Genomic DNA, 24,353 nt, shown 5'->3' on the forward strand with positions numbered 1-24,353 from the left:
AGCACTTAGAGTACATTTTCATTTACCTCTTACATCTGCTTGTTTTACTTTATAAAAAAAATTTAGTGTATCCAATTCATTTTTTCCAATTAAGGGACAATTTAGCGTGGCCAATCCACCTACCCTGCACATCTTTGGGTTGTGGGGGTGAAACCCACGCAAACATGGGGAGAATGTGCAAACTCCATACGGACAGTAACCCAGGGCCGGGATTGTACCTGGGACCTCGGCGCCGTGAGGCAGCAGTGCTAACCACTGTGCCACCGTTCTGCCCCTGTTTGTTTTACTTGGCAATTATATTACTGCGCTGTTTAACATTTTATGACCTTCTTAACTGGCTTCTCACTAAACTATAAAGTTTGCACTTTCTGCATTGCTATTCCGTTGACCCTTCAAATCAGCTTTGCAGCTCTTTCCTGCTCGATTCTGAATACACGTATACCTCCTTTTTCTGATGAGCAGAACTGGACACTCGTGATCTGGCATTCGAAACTCCGAAGGGGGGATTTTCCTGCACTTCCGGCCAGCAGGACCTTCCGGTCTTTAGGTAAATCCCGGCCTTTAGTATACCTTTCACAGGCATGTGTTCGAGATAGTTGTCGGTAATAATCCTGAAATTTTAACATTTTAAAAGTATTCTAATTGCTTCACTACTTTGGAAACAGATGTGTTGAATATAAATCTTGCCTCCGAAAGTCTCCTCAGGGTAATTCAATTACATTCATCATACGCTTCGGCACATTTTTACAAGCCGCATATAATTCTCTACAGGAGTTCTGCAATGCCGTATTTTGAGTGAGAAATCCATATCATAGGGTGAAGGGTTAATATAGGACCACCGTCATCGCCACGATTCTCTGCTCTGCATTTATTTTGAATGCGTTCCCCTGCTGAAAGTCAAATCACTCTTGATATTCGCCAACATTCAATTGTTTGCCCAATTAGTGATCTGAATCCTTCCATAAGTTCCAAAGTTGGCGACAATCTTTGCTTCTACTGTTTTATCAGTTGAATATCAGTCAATTTGACCAACTTACAGTTAGTTTAGGATTCCCCTCATGCCAACTGAAAACAAAATGATCAATTAATGATCCCACCGTATTTCATGCATCCCCTCGTGTGCCATTTTACCTTTTGCATCATTTCCTGTTGATTAAACATTCTCTCGTATATTCTACATCAAATTCTTGCAGCTTTTTACTGATGACAAGTCTTTCATGTGGATATCAAAAGCTTTCTTGAATTCCAAATAAATTAACATGGCGTACTCCACTTGACCAGTCATTGTCACAATGAACAGAAGCAGAAATTGACAGGCAGGAAATTCCCTGTCTAAATATTGCAGGCCATTTGTTAGCTTGTTAGTCCTATGCCCTTACTCCTCCGGCATGCTCTTCAAAACAGATTTCGCGGATTTATCACAGTCGGCCTGTCTAGAGGTAAAATGATCAGGCACAATCTGTAAGAATGGTGGGGCAGGCTTGATGGGCAGCACAGTAGCACAGTGGTTGGCACTGTTGCTTCACAGCGGCAGGGTCCCGGGTTCGATTCCCGGCTTGGGTCACTGTCTATGCGGAGTCTGCACGTTCTCCCCGTGTCTGCGTGGGTTTCCTCCAGGTGCTCCGGTTTCCTCCCACAAGTCCCGAAAGACGTGCTTGTTCGGTGAATTGGACATTCTGAATTCTCCCTCTGTGTACCCGAACAGGTGCCGGAATGTGGCGACTAGGGGCTTTTCACAGTAACTTCATTGCAGTGCTTTTTAAAATAAATTTAGAGTACCCAATTCATTTTTTCCAATTAAGGGGCTATTTAGCGCGGCCAATCCACCTACTCTGCACATCTTTGGGTTGTGGAGGTTAAACCCACGCAGACACGGGGAGAATGTGCAAACTCCACACGGACAGTGACCCAGAGCTGGGATCGAACCTGGGACCTCAACGCCGTGAGGCAGCAGGGCTAACCCACTGCACCACCGTGTTGCCCCTATTTCATTGCAGTGTTAATGTAAGCCTACTTGTGACAATAATAAAGATTATTATTACTATTAGCCGACTCTTGCTCCTATGTTCCTTTGTTTTTCCCACTGTGCCATCAGATGCTGTAGATATGCTGGCAACCCTGTTTACGCTTATAATACAGGTTCCGTTACATTTCTGTTTACATTACCACACCGTGCAGGTGGCACGGTGGCACAGTGGTTAGCACTGCTGACTCACAGCTCCAGGGCCCTGGGTTCAATTCCAGCCTTGGGTGACTGTCTGTGTGGGGTTTGCACTTTCTCCCCGTGTCTGCGTGAGTTTCCTCCCACAGTCAAAAGATGTGCGGGTTAGATGGACTGGCCATGCTAAATTGCCCCTTAGTGTCGAAAGGTTAGGTAGGGTGACTGGGTTACGGGGCTAGGGTGGGGGTGTGAGCTTAAGTAGGGTGTTCTTTTCAAGGGCCAGTGTAGCCTCCATGGACTGAATGGCCTCCTTCTGCACTGCACATTCTATGAAATATGCTACAGAGTAGGAAACGCTCCCAGAGCATTCCCGGCCTGTACTTCCTTCCTCCTATTCTGAATAATTTGTCTAGTTCCCTTAAACCTCACCATGGTCTTAACAATTAAACTACAAATTTTCTCTACAGTTCCATGTTCAACTGGGTAATTGGGGAGCAATTTGTTTCTGCTGACTTACTTTTTCTACTTACTGTGTGAAACACCTGCGATATTAATAACAAATTCATTGCTGAAACCGCTACTTAATTAATTCTCAGACACTTGCTGACACAATGGGTGGGATTTCTCAGAGAGGCAGCGCCCCCCACCAACTGGCTGAAAGGTCATGAGTGAACCCGCCTCTGCTGACCGAGAAGCCGCAACTTGATTTTATTACCATCAGGCTGTTAAATGGCTACGGTCATGAACTCTGCCCTCATCAGGGAAGGTGCAAGCTCTGCCTGCCAATCAGATGACCACCAGCTCTCCAGTCCCAACAGTGCCACCATGAGCAGTGGCCACCGCTGGAACTGCAGCACTCCATCAGGAGGAGCAGCAATGGAGCCTGGATACAAAGGTCAGTCTGGGTGGCTTTGCTGGGGCCAGTCAGGGAACTCCCAACAATGGGGGTGGGAGGGCTGTCCATGCGATGCCGGTGGTTGGGGGGCTAGAGGGTGGGGGAGAAGTGGAGTTGGTGACCATCTTCAGTGGGTTTGGATCTCTGTTGAACACAGAGTGCTTGAACAGCCGGGACATCCCTTGCCCCAACCCTAAGCTCACAGCTAGCGTTTACCTGGTAACCACGCCATGTGGTGTGGGCACATGTATTTTTCGCTGTAAAAAAAAGGCAAAGGAAGGAGGCGCTTAAGAGGCCATTAATAGGGCGGTGAAGTAGTTAGCACTGCTGCCTCGCGGCGCCGAGGACTCGGGTTCGATCCCTGCCCCGGGTCACTGTCCGTGTGGAGTTTGCACGTTCTCCCTGGGTCTGCGTGGGTCTCACTCCCACAACCCAAAAAGGTAGGTGGATTGGCCACACTAAATTGCCCCTTAACTGGAAAAAAAATGATTGGGTACTCTAAATTTATTTTTTTGAAAGTGGCCATTAATTGCCCATTTTCCTCAATTGGCACAGGGATGTGTGCATCACCTGGCACGTCTCACACGGCTGGTATGCAATACCAATAGAGGTGGGTGGATGATGGGCAGAATAATGCCCACTATGCCACCCAGTGTGATATTTTCTACCTGTGAACCTATTCTCGGAGTGTGTAAAGTTCTGTCCCATGAAGTCAACAGTAACTTGCAGTTCAGTGCATTGAATGGTGCACCGCCAGAGCTCCTCACCTTACACAAGACAGTGAGCCACATGGGACAATGCTGCAGTGGGTACCTGATTCATCAGCAACTTCAGTCACTCCAGGATTCTGAATTCCTTTGAAAATGTGAGACTGGTACAAACTTAGTTGCAGAGTGACAATGGCACAGAAGGAGGTTGATCGAATCCAAGTCGACTCTCTGCAGAAATCCATTACCCGAACCGTAGCCATTCAAGTCAATTTTGCTCAAGTTGTCGTGTTGGGTGTTCTGATGCACAAATGACCCAACACGGCTGTAGATGGTACAACTTTGTTTTATTGTCTAATCAACAGTAACAACTAACTACTGGCTTGGGTACGTGCTTCACCAGCTAACCTGTGGACCCAGCCCTATCACTATCCTAGTGAGGCACTCAGCACATGGTCTATGTCTGAGTGGCACGCTGTGAGCTCTGTGCTCTGAGCTATCTCCTGGTAGAATGAGCGGGAACTGTGGTGTTCCCTGTTTTATAGTGTGTGTGCTCTCACTGGTGATTGGCTGCGATGTTATGTGTGTGCTGGTTGGTCCAACTGCCTGTCCATCAGTGTGTGTGTGATTGCACCATGATATGCTGACGTGGATATCATGACATCCCCCCCTTTCACAAAGAATATGTGCCTATATGATAATAAATAGAAATGTGTACTGAGTGCATCGGAGTATGTATGTGCAATATTTACAACATGTACATGAGGCTAAACTATATACAGAGGAAGGTGTCAGGTGCAACAGAACAACGGCGTTGGACCAATAACAGAACAATTACAATCAACAAACGACGAGAGAAAACTTCTGGAACAATGAACAACAAGAAAAAAAACTCGTTAACAGTACTGTAAAACAATTCAGTGAGTCCAATGTGCTAACAGGCTCATAAGTCAAGTCTCTCAGGTGGGCGCCGAATTCGGGTTGACCGCCTCAAGGGTGGGTCAGGATCCAGCGGCTGAGGAATGGGCCTGGCCACGGGCGAGAGAGGAAGAGGCAGATTGGCAGGAAGATCAACAAAGTCGACATCAGGGACAACAGGAGGGCGTGGCACCGGTGCATGAACTCGTAGTGAGCACGGAACCAGATGAAGGGCCCGCCGATTACGGCGGCGAATGGAGCTATCAGGCATACGAACCAGGAATGAGCGGGGAGCCACGTGGCGGAGAACCTCGGCAGTTGCCGATCAGCCACCCTCCGGTAGGTGTATGCAGAGGCGCCAGGGCAGGAAGATCAGTCGCCCGAGCGTCATGTGCCACCTTCTGCTGAGCACGCTGTTGTTGCATCCTTCGCAATACTGGAGCATGGTCGAGGTCAGGAACATGAATGGACTGCACAGTGGTCCTGAGGGTGCGACCCATCAACAGCTGGGCTGGCGAGGGGCCCGTGGACAGTGGGGCTGAGCGATAGGCCAGCAGGGCTAAACAGAAGTCAGATCCGGCATCAGCAGCCTTGCAGAGGAGCCGCTTCACGATGTGGACGCCCTTTTCCGCCTTGCCATTCGACTGGGGATGCAAGGGACTGGACGTCACGTGTGTGAAGTTGTATGAAGTGGCAAAGGAAGACCATTCTTGACTCGCAAAGCAAGGCCCGTTGTCAGACATGACGGTGAGCGGAATTCCATGGCGAGCAAAAGTTTCTTTGCATGCCCGGATGACAGCTGATGACGTCGTGTCGTGCAGGCGTATGACCTCCGGATAACTTGAGAAGTAGTCAATAAGAATTATGTAGTCCCTGCCGAGCTCATGAAAGAGGTCCACGCCCACCTTCTCCCAGGGGAACGTGACCAACTCATGGGGCTGAAGGGTCTCAGGGGGTTGCGCCGGCTGAAACCTCTGGCAGGTGGGGCAGTCGAGCACCATGTTGGCGATGTCGTCGCTGATGCCCGGCCAGTACACAGCCTCTCGGGCCCTCCGCCTGCACTTTCCAACTCCGAGATGGCCTTTGTGCAGTTGTTGGAGGACAAGCCGGTGCATGCTGTGTGCGATCACGACCCGGTCCAACTTCAAGAGGACACCATCAATGACGGCCAAGTCGTCCCGGACGTTGTAAAATTGTGGGCACTGCCCCTTGAGCCACCCTTCCGTCATGTGGTGCATCACACATTGCAGAAGGGGGTCAGCCGCAGTGTCACGGCGAATGTGGGCCAGACGTGCATCAGTGGCCGGCAGATTGGCCGATGTGAAGGCTACTTGTGCGTCGACCTGACAAACGAACCCCTCCGATTCGGGCGATGTGTTCACAGCCCTGGACAGAGCATCTGCGATGATGAGATCCTTCCCCGGGGTGTAGACAAGTTGGAAGTCGTACCTCCAGAGCTTGAGCAGAATGCGCTGGAGGCGAGGGGGTCATGTCGTTCAGGTCCTTCTGAATGATGCCGACCCGGAGCGACGGTCGGTCTCCACAGTGAACTGCGGAAGACCAGATACATAGTCGTGAAACTTGTCGATGCCAGTCAACAGGCCTAGGCACTCCTTCTCAATCTGCGCATAGCGTTGTTCTGTGGGGGTCATGGCCCGCAACGCATAGGCGACTGGAGCCCATGATGCGGTGTCGTCCCGTTGCAGGAGTACCGCCCCAATGCTAGGCTGGCTGGCGTCAGTTGAGATCTTTGTTTCCCGTGTTGTGTCGAAAAACGCCAGTACCGGGGCGGTGGTGAGCTTGACCTTGAGCTCCTCCCATTCACTCTGATGTGCCGGCAGCCACTGGAATTCCATTGTCTTTTTGACCAGGTGGCGAAGAGCAGTCGTGTGCAAAGCACGGTTAGGAATGAACTTCCCCAGGAAGTTGCTGGTCTGCATACTATCTGGATATGACTCAGTGTAGGAGGACTGAATCGCCCGCACGTCCCTGCGGGGCTGGCGGAATTGTTGGGAGTTGGCAGGTTGAGCTGCTCGACAGCAGGCAGCATAGTGGTCCATCCTGCCACATCGAAGGCATTGTCGTGCTTTGGCCGGACATTGCCGCTTTAAGTGGGCGGAGCCACAGTTGCCGTACGTTGTGGCGTCTTGCCGTTTGTTGCGCCACTGCGCATGCGCGGTGCGGTCCTGCGTAGAGCGCGCCTGAGCATCACGTTCCTCTGCGTCAACGTCCCCTCTTTTGGCGCGTACAAGCACGGGAGGCCTTGGAAAGCACGCAAAATGGCTGCCCTCGTCCGGGCCGCGGGCCGGGAGGAACTCAATCGACTGGACCCGCTCCGCCTCGTGGGACCCGTGCCGTGCCGTTTCGGCCGCCTGGATTTGGGAGTACCGGCTGGTCGCGTTCTCATGGAGGATGCAGGTCTCGATGGCAGTCGCTAGGGTGAGGCGCTTTATTTTAAGGAGCTGCTGGCGTAGGGTGTCCGAGATGATCCCAAAAACTATCTGATCCCGTACCACGGAGTCGGAGGTGGCCCCATAGCCGCAGGACTGCGCGAGGATACAGAGGTGTGTTAGGTAAGATTGGAAAGGCTCATCCTTACCCTGCAGGCGCTGCTGGAAGAGGTACCTCTCGAAGCTCAAATTGACTTCCACGCTGAAGTGTTCATCGAACTTCAGAAGCACCGTCTTATATTTTGTTTTGTCCTCGCCTCCGTGAATGCCAGGGAGTTATAGATGTGGATGGCGTGTTGCCCCACCGTGGAGAGGAGGAGGGCGATCTTCCTGGTGTCCGATGTATTCTCCCTGTCTGTGGTCTCGAGGAATAGCTGGAAGCGCTGTTTAAACAGCTTCCAGTTCACGCCGAGATTACCAGCGATTCGGAGCGGCTGCGGCGGGCTGATGTTTTCCATGGAGCAGGATGGCGGATTTCTGAAAGGGTGCAGGTAGGTCTCACAGTCGCTGGTTTGCATCCACTACTGGTATCATGTCGTGTTGGGTGTTCTGATGCACAAATGACCCAACACGGCTGTAGATGGTACAACTCTGTTTTATTGTCTAATCAACGGTAACAACGAACTACTGGCTTGGATACGTGTTTCACCAGCTAACCTGTGGACCCAGCCCTATCACTATCCTAGTGAAGCACTCAGCACATGGTCTATGTCTGAGTGGTGTGCTGTGAGCTCTGTGCTCTGAGCTATCTCCTGGTAGAATGAGCGGGAACTGTGGTGTTCCCTGTTTTATAGTGCGTGTGCTCTCACTGGTGATTGGCTGCGATGTTATGTGTGTGCTGGTTGGTCCAACTGCCTGTCCATCAGTGTGTGTGAGATTGCACCTTGATATGCTGATGTGGATATCATGACACGTGTCTATCAATTTTCCTTTTGAAATCATTATTTGGCTCTGCTTCCCCCACCCTCGTAGGTTGCAAGTCCCAAGTCATTACTGCTTACAGCAAAATAATGATCTACCTCATATGACCTACATATCTCTTTCTCATTACCTTCCCCATTCAATCTTATACCTACCATCAGCTTCTGTTTCTCTAATCCTGGGCACCACTATAATGATATTATTTCTTATTGTCACAAGTCGGTTTACAGTAACACTGCAATGAAGTTACTGTGAAAATCCACTAGTCACCACACTCCGGAGACTGTTCAGATACACAGAGGGAGAATTCAGAATGTCCAATTCACCAAACAAACACGTAGGGCTGGATTCTCCGTTTGGGAGACTAAGGCCGGGGTTCACCGATATTGCGGCCAAGTCTTGACGCCGGCATCAATGGGCCTCCAGGTCCAGTAATTCTCCTGTTGTTTGGGGGCTAGAAGTGCGCCTGATTGCTGCGCACTGCTCCGGCGCTGAAAGCCGGCCCTACACAGCCGGCGCGGGTCCGCATGCGCGTGGTTGCCGTCTCCGCGCCAGCACAGAGCGACATGTTGGCGACCGATCAGTAGGCCCACGCCAAAGGAGGTGGGCCCCCTCCAGATCGTGGCCGCCCGCCAATCAGAAGCCCCGACCGCGGGCCTGGACCCCGTGGAGGCACCCCCGGAGTCAGATCCCCGCACTCCCCCCCCACCAGGACGTCCACATCGGCCGCGGGCCCGTGCTCCCAACGGGTGGCACCAGGTTTGGACCACGCCGGCGGGACTCGTCGGAACTCGGCTGGAGTTGGGCCCGTCGCTCGCGGAGAATCGCTGCGGGGGCCTTTTTCAGTGGCCCCCGACAGGCGGCGCGGCGACTGGGCGGGCTTGATGGGCGCCGATTCTCCGGTCGCACCCACCCGCAATTCTCCGACCCGGCGCGGGCTCAGAGAATCCCTGCCTAAATCACCAAACGGTGGTGTTTTCCACCAGGAAAACTGGCATAAAACGGCCACCGATTCCCTGCTCCGGTAGAGGGTGGGGGCGGGGGGTGGCTAGCAGTCAGACAGCGCAGAGCTCCCAGCTCGAGCTGCTGATACGGCCCGGAGCATTGCCCGGTCCATGGCCGTGCATGTGCACGGCGGCCTGCAGCGGCCGTGCCATGCATCATGGCGGATGCAACCCACGGATCCGGCCCGCAAAAGTAGTCCCTCCTTCAGCCGGCTCGCACGCCGCAGACCGCCCCACCACAGTGCCCACCAGCACTGAATAATGCCCCCCCTGCCCGCGGATTGGCCCTCCCCCGACTGTGGCGGCACTGAACTGAGTCGACAGCTGCCACGCCGAGTTCCCAACGGGGAGACCACACGCGAGCCACGACGTTGGGAACTTGGCCAGTCAGGGACGGTGCATCGGGGTCGGACCTCAGCCAACATAAGGAGGGCATGGATACGGCGCTCACCGTACTCTCCGAGGGCGGAGCATGGTGAAACCGGCGCCGCCCCCGACTTCATCGCCACCGGGGATTCTCTGCCCCGTTGCCGAACGCGTTTTGGCCGTCGGGGAATGGAGAATCCAGCCCGTCTTTCGGGACTTGTGGGAGGAAACCGGAGCACCCGGAGGAAACCCACGCAGACATGGGGAGAACGTGCAGCCTCCACACAGACAGTGGCCCATGCCGGGAATCGAACCTGGGACCCTGGTGCTGTGAAGCAACAGTGCTACCCACTGTGCCACCTTGCTGCCCATCAGATGTGCCCAACCTCCTATGCTCCAAGGAAAATGACCACAGATTCTCCAATCTAACCTTGGAGCTAAACCCTCTCATCCGTGAAACAATCTGCTCTGCCCCCTCTCAAGGACATTCACATCCTTCCTAAAGTGTTCAAGTTTCAATCTACAGATTCAGAAAATAAGAGCTGTTTGAATAGAAAAAGAAACTACCACAAGAGAGGATTAAAAGATTGAAGATTGATTGTAAATTAGGAAACTGGCTGGGATATATTTATCTGTGTAATATATATACAAAATGTCATTTCTTGCAATAAGTCAGGGGATAATATACCGTAGTGGACTACTAGTCATGTTATACCATGCAAGTTACAGTGAAATATCAGTGCAACAGATTTACAATAACCGAATATGTTTAGTTTTTATTACAGGGTACAGAGGATTTTTTATCCCCGCTTTGGGCATTGGATTATATAACACTCTCCATTATCCTGTGATAGTGTAAGTGGACATATTTATTTTCTGTATTTCCTTTCACTTATGAATTTAATTCTGCTGCTTTATCATGTTGTAGCTGACGATGTATGGTCAGGTGGTAAAGCAAGTCCAGTGTTGGGCCAGATCCTGGGCCTGAATGTTATGTTTAGGGTGCGTTCAAAGCCAGTGGGGGCGGGAGCATATGCGAAAGCCGCGCCTGCCCAAGATGGCGTTGTTAACGCAATATCACGTTGGCTGGCTGATTAGCAGCCACCCTCCATGAAACACGCTCTGTGAAAGGCTGAGTACTGTCATGGAGGGTGGGAAGAGGCTGGGCGCCGAGAAATGGGAATGTGCAGGCTGGCATTCCCAGGACGCTCCCTCAGAGCAGAGCTGTCTGAGGGAGCCGTTGACCTGTGAAAAATCAATATCCGTGGAAAAACAATCCTTCGAGTGTCTGGACAGCACAGCACACAGGCCTCAGTCCCCAGACACATTGCGCTGGATTCTCCGGTTGGCGACGTGGAAATCGCGTTCGGCGACCAGCCGCAGAATCCAGGTTTCCGGCGAAATCAAGGGCGCGCCGCTTTCACGATGCTCCGCCCCCTCCCAAGTGGCATACTCTGCGAGTACGCCGCACCACGTATCGACGGCCTCAGGACATTGCCTGAGGCCCACCCCACGATGTTCTGCCCCTGACCAGCCGATTTCTCGACGGCGTGGGTCTTTCATGGTCTCACCCGTCGGGAACTCGGCGTGGCAGCTGCGTACACAGTCCAACGTGCCACAGTTGGGGAAGGGCAAATCTGCGGGCGGGAAGGGAAATTATTCGGGGCTGGGGGCACTGTAGGGGGGTGGTCCGGGGCACGCGAGCCGGCCAAGGGGGGGGGACGGGGACTATTTTGCGGGCCGGATCCGCAAGCGGCTGCTGCTATGTAGCACGGAGCGGCCGCTGTAGGCCGCCTTGCGCATGCGCTGCCACGGACCCGGCAATTCTCTGGGGTGTATCGGCAGCTCGAGCCGGGTGCTCTGCGCTGCCGTCCTGCTAGCCTCCATCAAAACTGGGAATCGGTGGCCGCGTTGCGCCTGTTTTTCTGGTATAAAACGCCACCGTTCCCACGCTGGCGTGGGGGTCAGAGCCCCAGAATCGGAGAATCCAGACCATTATTTTGCAAATGGCAGGCAATTTTTCCAAATGGCAGGCAATGTCTAGTGGGGTGCCGAGAGGGTATGTGTTGGCACTCCAGCTGTTCACAATATATATCAATGATTTCGATGATGGAGCTAAATGTAATATCTCCAGATTTGCAGATGACACAAAGCTGGGTGGGAGGGTGAGCTGTGAGGAGGCTGCAGAGATCCATGTTACTGGCAATGTGGATAAATGCATTTATCCACTTTGTACTGCATCTGGCTCACTCAGCTTGTCTAAATCACACTGAAGGATCTCTGCAGCCTCCTCACAGCTCACCCTCCCACCCAGCTTTGTGTCATCTGCAAATCTGGAGATATTACATTTAGAAAAATTGCCTGCCATTTGCAAAATAATGGTCTGGATTCTCCGATTCTGGGGCTCTGACCCCCACGCCAGCGTGGGAACGGTGGCGTTTTATACCAGAAAAACAGACTGCCCCACAATGGGAAACCCCATTGACCGGCCGGCGTAACGGAGAATCCCTTCGGCAGGTCGGGGCAGAAATATGGTGCAGTGGGACGGAGAACCCAGCCCCGTGTATCCAAACAAAATAAGCCCAACTCCTTGAAAGTAGCAGGGGTTCTTAAATTGAATTGAGCCAACAAAGGCAGGAATGCTGAGTGTGGGTTTACTACCAGCAACCTTATCCCATACTGGCAAACGTTGCTGGAAAGAGGGAAAGGGACAGACATTCCAAAATTGGGTCCAGCCTACCATTTCTATCTGCCTCCTGAATTCCAGACCGTAGCACCTTGACAGTTGAAGATATGACCACCAATGGTGGAGTGAGTAAACTTCGGGAAATCCAAGAGGCCAAAATTAGATGAGCATAGATATCTTGGAGAATTGTGGGGTTGGAGGAGATTACAGAAATAGGGAGAGGCAAAGAAATGGAGTGTTTCAAAAAGGAGAGTTTTAAAATGGAGGCAATGGTAAACTAGAAGCCGATGTAGATCATTGGGTGCAGGGGTAAGAGGTGAGCGGGACTTGGTAGCAGAGTTTTAGGTATCCTGAAGATTATCGAGGGAAAATGCCAGGAGTACATTAGAATAGTCAATTCCAAAGGCCTGGATGAAGACTTAAACAGCAGGCACCTGAGGCAGATACGGAGCTGGGTGATGTTATGGAGGTGGAAACAGGTGGTCTTGATGATGATCTGGACTTGTGGTTGGGAGCTCATCTCAGAGTCAAAAACAACACCAAAGTTGCGATCAATCCAGTTCAACCTGAGACAGTTGCCAGGTCGAGGTGTGAGAGATACAGTCAATGAAGTATTTCTAAAGTCAGTCAGTTGAAATGTATAAAATGTGTTTGATAATTTACACAAAGCAAGGTTCCAGAATTAGATGCAGACAGTGCAATACTCACCCAATAATCTATTTCAGGAATGTTGATTGAAGGATAAATATGAGGGGGTGACGGGTCCAAAGGGGAAAACTAGAGCACCTAACACTCATGGAATATAACTGGGTTGATAATCCAGCAAATGGAGTTATGCCTCCAAACCTGCCAGCCTTGCTATCCGCTGGTCTCCAATGCCACCTGCAGAGGAGGGCAGCTCTTCTCCAATGACGTCCATCTCCCTGATGCACAAATATGGCGGGTGGGGCCTCATTAACGAAGGTATTTTTGCAGAGTTGGCAACTCTCTCGACTCCTGATTGTTGTCTCCTTCACGAATAGCTGCCATGTTATTCCATTAAAAAGTACGATATAAATGCAAGTTGTTGCCGTTGAATTCAGGACTGGTGCTACATAAATGTAAATCTGTCTTTCTTTGCACTGCTGGACTTTGAAAGAACAATGGAAGTGGAGGTAAGATGTCCGGACTGATTCACTGGCAGATTCCAGCGAGCGGTTTCCAGGGTTGACTTCCATCTCCAATGCTTGGGCAGTGAGTGAAGTAGCTCACCATTCAATTCACAGAACCCGCTGCATTTATCATTCAATTAATTGAAAATGTCTGTCAGCAGCGCAGGGATAGAAGGGGGAAGTGCATATCTGACAGCACTGTGGATGACGTGAGACACACTGTAATTAAGATACTGAAAGAAAGCAGAGGAATTATATTGATAAATGTGGCCATGTTTCTATTAAAAATAATCAGCATGTCGGCACCGGAGGAACATCTCCAGCAGCTGGAACCACTCAGACATTAGAGTGCATGCTGGGGAGGCTCGGAGTTATTTGCAGTCCTCGGATGTTCAGGGTAATGGATGGACAGTGCCCTGAAACTGCCCCCGAAACCTTGCCAGTGCCAAACTGGTACTCTCGGGTTGGCACTGTCAGGGTGCCGGGGCAGTTCCAAGTCGACACTGTCAAGGGGCGGGGTCAGAAGGAGGGGCTCCTGAAGTGATGTGTGGACTTGCCAGGGATTGTGGGGGGGGGGGGGGGGGTTGGGGGCACGGGTTGGGGGCACGTTACCAGCAATTGTTGGGGGGGGGGGGGAATGAAATGAAATGAAATGAATGAAATGAAATGAAATGAAATGTAGGCTTATTCTGAGAGTGGGCACGATCTCTGAGGATTCTGTCTCGCCCGCTTCTTCAGATCTCCCAGCGCGTGTCGTCCCAGCTCCAAAACATTTCTTTGTGTGGGTGGATTGCAATTTGGATCGGGCCAATCCACCCGACGGGAACCACACCTCATTTCCCGCTGGAGACCGCACTTGGAATATTTTTGGGAAAATTCCATCCAAAGAATGTATTGAGGGATGTGAAGGCAAGTTGGATGGAGCTGAGGTACAGTTCACCATAATCACCAGCAACAATTAGGAAGGCAAATGGCAAGTTGGACTTTATTGCAAGGAGGTTGGAACAGAAGAATCAAAAAGTCTTGCTACAGTTTTAGAGGGTTTTGGCGAGATCACATTTGGAATACCGGGTGCAGTTCTGGTCTGCACACTTAAGAAAGAATGTACTTGTATTGGGGTCAGTGCAGCGAAGGTTAATTAATTTGCTTTCTGTGGTGAGGGGATTGGCCTGTGATGAGAGGCTGAGAAAATTGGGCTTATGTTCGGGCAGCACGGTAGCATTGTGGATAGCACAATCGCTTCACAGCTCCAGGGTCCCAGGTTCGATTCCGGCTTGGGTCACTGTCTGTGTGGAGTCTGCACGTTCTCCCTGTGTCTACGTGGGTTTCCTCCGGGTGCTCCGGTTTCCTCCCACAGTCCAAAGATGTGCAGGTTAAGTGGATTGGCCATGATAAATTGCCCTTCGTGTCCAAAGTTTCCCTTAGTGTTGGGTGGTGTTACTGGGTTATGGGGATAGGGTGGAGGTGTTGACCTTGGGTAGGGTGCTCTTTCCAAGAGCCAGTGCAGACTCGATGGGCCGAATGGCCTCCTTCCGCACTGTAAATTCTATGATTCTCTGGAGTGTCGAAGAATGAGAGGTAATTTCCTGCAAACCTGCTAATTTCCTGGAGGGTTTGATAGGGTGGAAACTGAGAGATTGCTTCCGCTGGTTGGGGAATCTAAAACCTGGGGTGGGGGGGCATATTTTTGGTCTCTCATGGAATTAAGGGATATGGCGGGAGGGCGGGAAAACGGGGATGAAGCCTATGATCAACCAAGATCGTATTGAATGAGGAGCAGGCTCGATGGGCCGAGTGGTCTATTCTTGCTCCTATTTCTCATCTTCTTGTGACTCCGTTGAATGGCAAAGCATGAAGGGACTGAATGGGTTACTCCTGTTGCTATGTTCTCCACAATTTTTAATGTCACTTTCAAGGGCTCTCAAAATCATCATCAGTTTCACATCTGGAGTGATTGCTAAATTGTACAATTTATCATGGGGGCTCAGCTCAGTTTTAAATCTGCATGTATGAATTAAATGTGCGTTGTGCTTGTTTCGGAAGTCTCATCCAATCATCACAAATTGTTTGACAATAGTTATTCTGCTTCAGATTAGATTTTGCTCCCCCTTTAGATTGAGCTAGTGTGTAGCCTCACTACATAACATGGAATAGAATAGAATTCCTATAGTGCAGAACGAGGCCATTTGGTCCATTGAGTTTGCACTGACCCTCTGAAAGAGCCACCCACTGAGGGCCCACTTCCCCGCCCTATTCCTTTAACCCCACTAATAACCCCACCTAACCTGCACATCACTTGACACTAAGCGGTAATTTAGCGTGGCCAATCCACCTAATCCTGCACATCTTTAGGCTGTGGGAGGAAACCGGAGCACCCGGAGGAAACCCACGCAGCCACGGGGAGAACATACAAACTCTACACAGACAGTCACCCGAGGCCGGAATTGAACCCGAGTCCCTGGCACTGTGGGGCAACAGTGCTAACCACCTTGCCACCGTGCCGCCCAACTACCCAATACATTCATTTTTCATGTCACCATGGCCTGATCATACAACATGTCGTTTTCATAGGTTTTAACTTGTCTCATCAACACAGAATTGACACATCATAGCTAGAACTATTTCAATGCTGGTCTTTTGTTCATCTAGTTCAAACTCGGTATAATATCTTGAAAGACTGATGACTACCAAGCACAGTAAGAAGTCTTACAACACCAGGTTAAAAGTCCAACAGGTGTATTTTGAATCACTAACTTAGAGAGGTAGTTCGATTTCATAGAAAATATAGTGCAGAAGGCGGCCATTCGGCCTAACAAGTCTGCACCAGTCCTTGGAAAGAGCACCTCACTTAAGCCCTCCACCCTATCCTCGTAACCGAGTAACCCCACCCAACCTTTTGGGACACTAAGGACCACTTATCATGGCCTATCCACCTAACCTGCACATCTTTGGACTGTGGGAGGAAACCGGAGCACCCGGAGGAAACCCACGCACACACGGGGAGAATATGCCGACTCCGCACAGACAGTGACCCAAGCCGGGAATCGAACCTGGGACCCTGGAGCTGTGAAGCAACTGTGCTAACCACTGTGCTACCGTGCTGTCCAAAAGGTAAAGGCTACCGTACACCACGACTCCAAACTCTTAACTGACAGTAAATCCTGCGCTCAGCCCCAGGATTCGCGCTCTCTGGCCTGATTAGCCCCAGGGGTCAAACAACCTCCGATAACTCGGCCCATTAAAGGGATAAGCTTCCACACTAGGCATCTGCAGTTATCTTGAATGTCTATCTAATCATACTGGAACTTAGTGTAGCAATTCAATATCTGCTACGATCTTGGGATTGTTCTCTCCAAAGCAGACAAAGGTTAAGTGGCGATAAAGGTGTTCAAAATCGTGAGGGTTTTGATATAGTAAGTAGCGAGCAACTTTTTCCACTGGCAGAAGACTCAGGTACCAGCAAACGCAGATTTTCAGTAATTTGCACAAGAAGCTAAGGGGAGCTGTGGGGTATTTTATTTATGCACTGCATTGTAATGGGGCAGCACGGTGGCACAGTGGTTGGCACTGCTGCTTCACAGCGCCAGGGACCCGGGTTCAATTCCGACCTAGGGTGACTGTGTGGTGTTTGCACGTCCTCCCCGTATCTGCCTGAAGTCCTTCAAGAGCTTTAGTTTCCTCCTACAGTCCAAAGATGTGCAGATTAGGTGGTTTGGCCATTCTAAATTGCCCCTTAGTGTCCAAAGGTTAGGTGGGGTTATGGGGATAGGGTGGGGGAGTGTGCCAGGGGGTCGATGCAGACTCAATGGCTTGAATGGCCTCCTTCTGCATTGTCAGGATTCTATGATTCTATGATCTGCACTGACAGAGACGGGGTACAAGCAGAGTAATTCTCAATAGTGAAGTAGGTACATATTTGACAAATGAAATATTTTCAGGGATATGGAGAAAGGGCAGAGGAATGGGACCAATTTCAAAGAGCTAGCACAGGCCTGGTGGACCGAAGGGCTCTCTATTATTCGATCCTATGATCTGCCACTTTAGAAGTGGTACACTCTCAAAGTCAACCCATATTCTTTTTCCAATTGCTTGCCAAACTGTCTGCCATTTCAAGTGTCGCGCCACTTGTTCTGAAAAACAGATTTACCTGCTGATTTTTTCAATCATTTCCACTCCTTAAAGTGTTAGTTTTCATTGCAGGTGTTGTGGAAAAAACTAGCCAGCACTTCGAGGTTTCACAAAGGTCTTTTATTATAACACGAAGTTCGTGGAGGGAGTTAGAGTGACCACCGTCCTTCTAATTGTCCCCACCTTACAAGAGTATAGCAGTACTTTAATAAGCAATATTTAGAAAAACGAGGCATTCCTTTGATAAGCCCAGAGACAGAAAAGTGAGCAGGGTTAAACAACAGGCCTTGAATTCCCGGCCTAAGAACAATAATAATTGTCTACTCTCAGCAAAATGTGCAGCTGTGCACTTGTTTACATAGTCTGACCTTCTGCCTATTACATGCAGACCTTCTTGACTGAAATAAAGCTAATATATCCATCATGCTTTGCCAAGTGCCTATTGCCATGAAATATAGTCAAACAGCCAGTAAAGAAGGAATACAGGGTATTAAGGCAACTAATCCGCCAACTAAAGTCCCTTCTACATCAGGTGACTGAGCTTGCCTCATACAATAGCAGAAAACAAGTCACAGTCAAATTAAATGAGAATAAATCATTGCAGCAGCAGTGACCAACTACAGTAATTCCTTACAGAGTAAATAATATTGGCTGGTAGAATTTTCGATCCGATATACTGGAGGCACAGACATCAGCCAGGCAAGTGAGGGTTAGAGACCCAGACAATAAGGCTTCAGGGCTACATCTCGCCAGTGAAGAGGGTCATCAACCTTCCAAGGATGCCCTGGAGTCTCCAGAAATCAAAGTTCAACCTCCGGGCACCTATTCCAACAAACTGGGAGAAAGGAAAGATTGCGGAAGAAGAATTGGACGGGAGTTTGCAGCAGTAATCACAATGTAACTGCCATTGCTGTCTCTCTGCAAACATAGAAATCCAGGAGTTTCTGTCAGTGATTTTATGCTGCTGTGGTCATCCCATATTGCAATCGAGTAGAAATCACTGAACTGAAACAAATCAGTGGCCCATTGTAAAAAAAAAACATTGCATTGGAGGAACTCCACCTTGTTATGTGAGGTGTGACTGTTTCTTTTTCTTTTCGGACAATTACTGCTCAACTTATAATTTAGATTTAGAATCTCTATTGTGCAGAAGGAGGCCATTTGGCTCATCGAGTTTGCACCGACCCACCAAAAGAGCAGCCACCCTCGGTCCGCTCCCCCACCCTATCCCCGTAACCCCACCTAACCTGCACATCTTTGGACACTAAGGGCAATTTAGCATGGCCAATTCACCTAGCCTGCACATCTTTGGACTGTGGGTGGAAACGGAGCACCCGACGGAAACCCACGCAGACATTGGGAGAAAGTGCAAACTCCACATAGACAGTCACCAGAAGTCATTTGTCACATTCCTCTCATAGTATACATTTCTGTATGTGCTTGGTCCTATATATTGCTCCTCAATCTTCCTGCCAGAATTTTGTTGTAAGATTAGTCATAGAAATTAGGCCTGGTATTAACAGAAGCTGTTACGTGTTGTGCGAAGAAACCTCTTTCCCATCACTCTATGCACCCCCATTCCCACTCTTTACCGAGCACCTGCAACAATTCCGTCTACTGGAAAATGTCCCACTCCGCAAAGTTCTGATTGCTGTACCTCCATAACTAACAAACAGATAATCCATTTTGCAAGACCATCGACATTGTTGTCGGAAGACGAATGATTAGGATTTATTAACAATAAGCCATTGGGACTGTTTGCACTTATTCTAAAGGATTTTTGAATCTATATAGTGCAGTACAGTATACTAAAGCAATTTTCAGGAAGATGTCAGCTAAAAGCTGGCGTGTCACCATCTACCGCAGTTGGTATAAGGATCAAGACTGTTCCAGTTCCAATGACCCTAACAGATTTTACTCAGACACAATCTATAGCACTCAGCATAAAAAGTTAAGAAACATGTTTTTCCAACTCGACCTGGGGGTCAGACACATCTAATGGGTCTGGCACCACGTAGGGAGGTTAGTGAGGGATACGTAGAAATCTGAAGAGTAGATAATCGTAGATAACACTCACTCCATAGAATCCCATTCGGCCCATTGAGTCTGCAACGACCCTTCAAAAGAGCACCCTACCTAGGCTCAATCCCCCACCATATCCCCGTAACGTCATCATCTTTGGACACTTCGGGGCAATTTAGCATAGCCAATCTACCTGACCTTCACATCTTTGGGCTCTGCCTGGGGGTGCATAATTTGTTTAACGTAAAATTTAAAACAGACCTAAATAATCTAATGTAAACAATATCCTTGCATAGGTACCCCATGCACCCATATTCTGTATAAATGTCACCTTATTCTGTACGCTCATGAGGTCTACCTCTGAAGCTGGGCTCTCCCAACGCATTTGTTAATAAATAATCATTCAGTGCCTGAGACCCCTCTGATTATTTCACAGAAACGAAAAAAAGCACGACAACATGTCAGGGAAAATAAAGACAAAAAGTGCTGGAAATATTCAGCAGAGCAGACAATCAGAGTTAGCTGCCGAGATTTTCCGGTTCCTCCCGCCGCAAGACTGAAACTTCCCACCCAAAGTCAAGGGATCTTTGGCTTGCCCCTCGAGTTGTCCGTCCCACCCATGAAGATTGCGCTCCCGCGCATGCGCCGCCCGGGGATGTCATTTTCGCGCCAGCTGGCGGGGCAACAAAGGCCGTTTCCGCCGGCTGGAGGGGCGGAAATTCCTCTGGCTCCGGCCTAGCCCCTCAATGTTGGGGCTCGGCCCCCAAAGATGCGGAGCATTCTGCACCTTTGGGGTGGCGCGATGCCCGTCTGATTGGCGCAGTTTTGGGCGCCAGTCGGCAGGACCAGTTTCTTGTGCAGGACCCAGAAACTCCCGGTCAAATTCTCAGGCTGCGATGACCCTTTGGCTGATATTTGCTGGCTGTTCCCGGGAAGACCTGTTGACAGTGGCGGGACCGGTAAGCCCTGACGCCCGCCAATGGTAGGCCGCACCCGCAAAACATGCCGCAGCGGGGAAGATTGTTCTTGGAATAGCTTCTGATCACAATGTTGTATTCCCAGCTGCATTTGAGGGGAAGCTGGATAAACACATGAGGGGGTAAAGGATCTGGAAGCTTACACTGATAAGGTTGGTGTTGGGTATAAACACCAGCATGGACCTGTTGGGCTGTATGGCCTGATTCGGTGCTGTAACATGTGAGGTAATTCTATATAAATGAGAATGGGACTTTTCCTGGAGTCTTCAATGCACCCAAGGCTGTGTGGCCGATTTAATTTTCAGTTTGTTGGTAAGAAACTATGGAGCAATTCAAAGACCAATAACGCTTACCCTTTGCAAAATGGTTGTTTACTCGAGCAGCAGCCAATATTTTCTCTGAGGAGAAACAGGCAGAAGTGTAAAAAAAATAGAAGAATCGAAGGCCAAAGTGATGATCCCATAATCCCATGCTTCCAGCAATGAGTGCTGCTTGAAGATAGGGTTGAACCTTATTATACTCACTGCAAACAAGCTTCCTTCTGGGAGCATAGAATCGCCCCAGATGTATGAAAGGTTGGATATGCCAATTACGGATTGTATTAAATCATTTCAGGAGCCGTATGCAAGGGGCTTTGGTGTAATCAGAGATATGGGGCATCATTCTCCGACCCCCCCCCGGGTCGGAGAATCGCCGGGGGCTGGCGTGAATCCCGCCCCCGCCGGTTGCCGAAGTCTCCGGCAGCGGAGATTCGGCGGGGGCGGGAATCGCACCGCGCCGGTTGGCGGGCCCCCCCCCCCGCTCGATTCTCCGGCCTGGATGGGCCGAAGTCCCGCCGATAAATTGCCTGTCCCGCCGGCGTGGATTAAACCACCTTTTGAACGGTGGGACAAGGTGGCGTGGGCGGGCTCCGGGGTCCTGGGGGGGCGCGCGGGATGATCTGGCCCCGGGGGGTGCCCCCACGGTGGCCTGGCCTGCGATCGGGGCCCACCGATCCGCGGGCGGGCCTGTGCCGTGGGGGCACTCTTTCCCTTCCGCCTCCGCCACGGTCTCCACCATGATGGAGGCGGAAGAGACTCCCTCCACTGCGCATGCGTGGGAAACTGTCAGCGGCCGCTGACGCTCCCGCGCAAGCGCCGCCCGGGGATGTAACTTTCGCGCCAGCTGGCGGGGCAACAAAGGCCGTTTCCGCCGGCTGGAGGGGCGGAAATTCCTCCGGCTCCGGCCTAGCCCCTCAATGTTGGGGCTCGGCCCCCAAAGATGCGGAGCATTCCGCACCTTTGGGGTGGCGCGATGCCCATCTGATTGGCGCAGTTTTGGGCGCCAGTCGACAGACATTCCCGTTTCGGGAGAATTTCGCCCAAGATGTTCAATGTAATCCAAATAGTAAATCTTGCTCTGGACTGAGATAAGTTTTCTGTGGCTATACAAGATGTCTCTAAGTAACCATTCATATCCTCACTGTAGCATCCTTCCACAACAATATTGTTCAATGTAGCATATCCCATCAACACCCAGGAAGTGACCGATGCACTGTTATGCAGATGACTTGCCCCAATCTATTCCATTGTCACTTGTCCTAAAGGCATTTAGCATACCTCCAAAGCATATGGAAGGAATTTCTTATGAAGAGCGATTGAGCAAGTTGAGCCTGTACTCATTGGAGTTTAGAAGAATGAGAGGTGACCTTATTGAGACATATATGATTCTCAGGGGGCTTGTCCAGGTAGATGCCGAGAGGTTGTTTCCCCTTGTGGGGGAGTCTCGGACCAGAGGGCATAATTTCAGAATAATGGCTCATCCATTTAAGACACAGATAAGGAGGAATTATTATCCATTTTGGTAGGAATAACAGCAAAAGGGATTATTATTTAAATGATAAAATATTAAAACATGCTGCTGTGCAGAGAGACCTGGATTTGCTAGTGCATGAGTCGCAAAACGTTGGTTTACAGGTGCAACAGGTGATTAAGAAGGCAAATGGAATTTTGTCCTTCATTGCTAGAGGGATGGAGTTTAAGACTAGGGAGGTTATGCTGCAATTGTATAAGGTGTTAGTGAGGCCACACCTGGAGTATTGTGTTCAGTTTTGGTCTCCTTGAGAAAGGACGTACTGGCACTGGAGGGTGTGCAGAGGAGATTCACTAGGTTAATCCCAGAGCTGAAGGGGTTGGATTACGAGGAGAGGTTGAGTAGACTGGGACTGTACTCGTTGGAATTTAGAAGGATGAGGGGGGGATCTTATAGAAACATATAAGATTATGAACAGAATAGATAGGATAGATGCGGGCAGGTTGTTTCCACTGGCGGGTGAAGGCAGAACTAGGGGGCATAGCCTCAAAATAAGGGGAAGTAGATTTAGGACTGAGTTTAGGAGGAACTTCTTCACCCAAAGGGTTGTGAATCTATGGAATTCCTTGCCCAGTGAAGCAGTAGAGGCTCCTTCATTAAATGTTTTTAAGATAAAGTTTTTTGAAGAATAAAGGGATTAAGGGTTATGGTGTTCGGGCCGGAAAGTGGAGCTGAGTCCACAAAAGATCAGCCATGATCTCATTGAATGGTGGTGCAGGCTCGAGGGGCCAGATGGCCTACTCCTGCTCCTAGTTCTTATGTTCTTATCTTAGAGGGGAGTGCACATGTGGAATTCTCTACCAGATGGAGCTGTAGAGGTTGGGTCGTTAAGCATGGTCAAGGTTGAGATAGACAGATTTTTAATTAGTAAGGGAATCAAGAGTTCTAGCGATGAGGTGGGAAGGTGCAGTTGAGGATTATCATATCATCTTATTGAATGGCGGAGCAGACTCGATGGACCGAATGGCTGACTTCTGCTCCTCCATCTTATTGCCTTATGGGTTTCTATTCTCACTCGTGCACTGATATTTGAAATACCTCAAGGTTCCATCCCCAGCTCACTTCATTTCTTCAGCTACCCTTGTGCAGATACTATTCGTGCCTCTAAATCAGAAGATTTAAACACAGAACTCGAGGGAGGAAGCTTACCATATTTTTTCTAAGTGTCGGTTCTGGTGAGAAAACCGGAAGAATCCCGTCAGTGCTGATGGCTGGAAAACTCACCGCACAGTCAGTCTCTTTAACAAAATTTCTTTCCTCCAGGTGAATTGCGTCAAGGTCATGGTGGCTTGTCTCTGATAACGCTCGCCCTGGGAAACCCTAGGGTGGGATTCTCTGGCCTCCCCGTGGCATGTTCCTCGGTGGCGGGAAGTGGCCCGTTGTTGGCTGGCGACAGGATATTCTGGTCTCGTCGCTATCAATGAACATCTGGAACCTTATTGCAATAAATCTCCATAAAATTACCAGGCCCTGACATTGGAATCAAAACCCTCGGGTCAGAAAATCCATCGACAGCAGCCATGATGTCAGAACGCCACGAAGCACGACTGGCCTCAATAGGCCTGGACCTAGTGAACATTACTCGCAGGGGAGCTCGGAAATGAGTGCAACCCTCAGAGCGGAGAGGGTAGTCCATGGTAGTGCTCGGCTAGTGCCTGGTTAGTGCCAGCTTAATGTCAGTGTAGTGCCAGTGTTGGGGGTGGCCGGGGGGCGGGGGGGGGGGGCGAGCCAAGTGGTTTCAGGAGGTTAGCAGATGGTGCCAGGAAGTTGCCGGTTTAATGCTAGGGAGGGTTCCAAAGTGAGTGCTAGGGGCGGGTGCAGGTAGGTGAATTGGTTTGCCCCCTGTGTGTTGGGATGGACTCTTAAAATGCCACCCCAGATCGTCGAGCGTCTGTGTTGCTGGCGGGACAGGCGAATCAGGGGCCAACCTGCCAGCGATACGCCATGGAATCCGTGACTTCAAGTATTTTATTCCTGAGTGCCACACTCAACGGCGGAAAAGGCCACCAATCCTGTTGGCAGCTGAAATGCTGCTTTTCCCGGCCGACATTGGCCTTTGCAAATCTGCAATGCACCTGGTATGTCTTAATAATAGTTTCAATTTATTTGTTTGTAT

General features: G+C 50.1%; 1 long non-coding RNA gene across 1 annotated transcript in view; it reads left to right on the forward strand.

Annotated features, from left to right (window-relative positions):
- The first annotated feature begins 413 nt into the window (after nt 1–413).
- LOC140391364 (uncharacterized) overlaps nt 414–24,353 on the forward strand; it is a 48,869-nt gene continuing 24,929 nt past the window's right edge. Inside the window, exons 1-2 of the long non-coding RNA XR_011935008.1 lie at nt 414–547; nt 10,196–10,277. This is a non-coding gene — a long non-coding RNA (uncharacterized lncRNA). The remainder of the gene's footprint in view (nt 548–10,195; nt 10,278–24,353) is intronic.

The sequence above is a fragment of the Scyliorhinus torazame genome, chromosome 15 (assembly GCF_047496885.1).
Source record: "Scyliorhinus torazame isolate Kashiwa2021f chromosome 15, sScyTor2.1, whole genome shotgun sequence".
Classification (NCBI taxonomy): domain Eukaryota; kingdom Metazoa; phylum Chordata; class Chondrichthyes; order Carcharhiniformes; family Scyliorhinidae; genus Scyliorhinus; species Scyliorhinus torazame.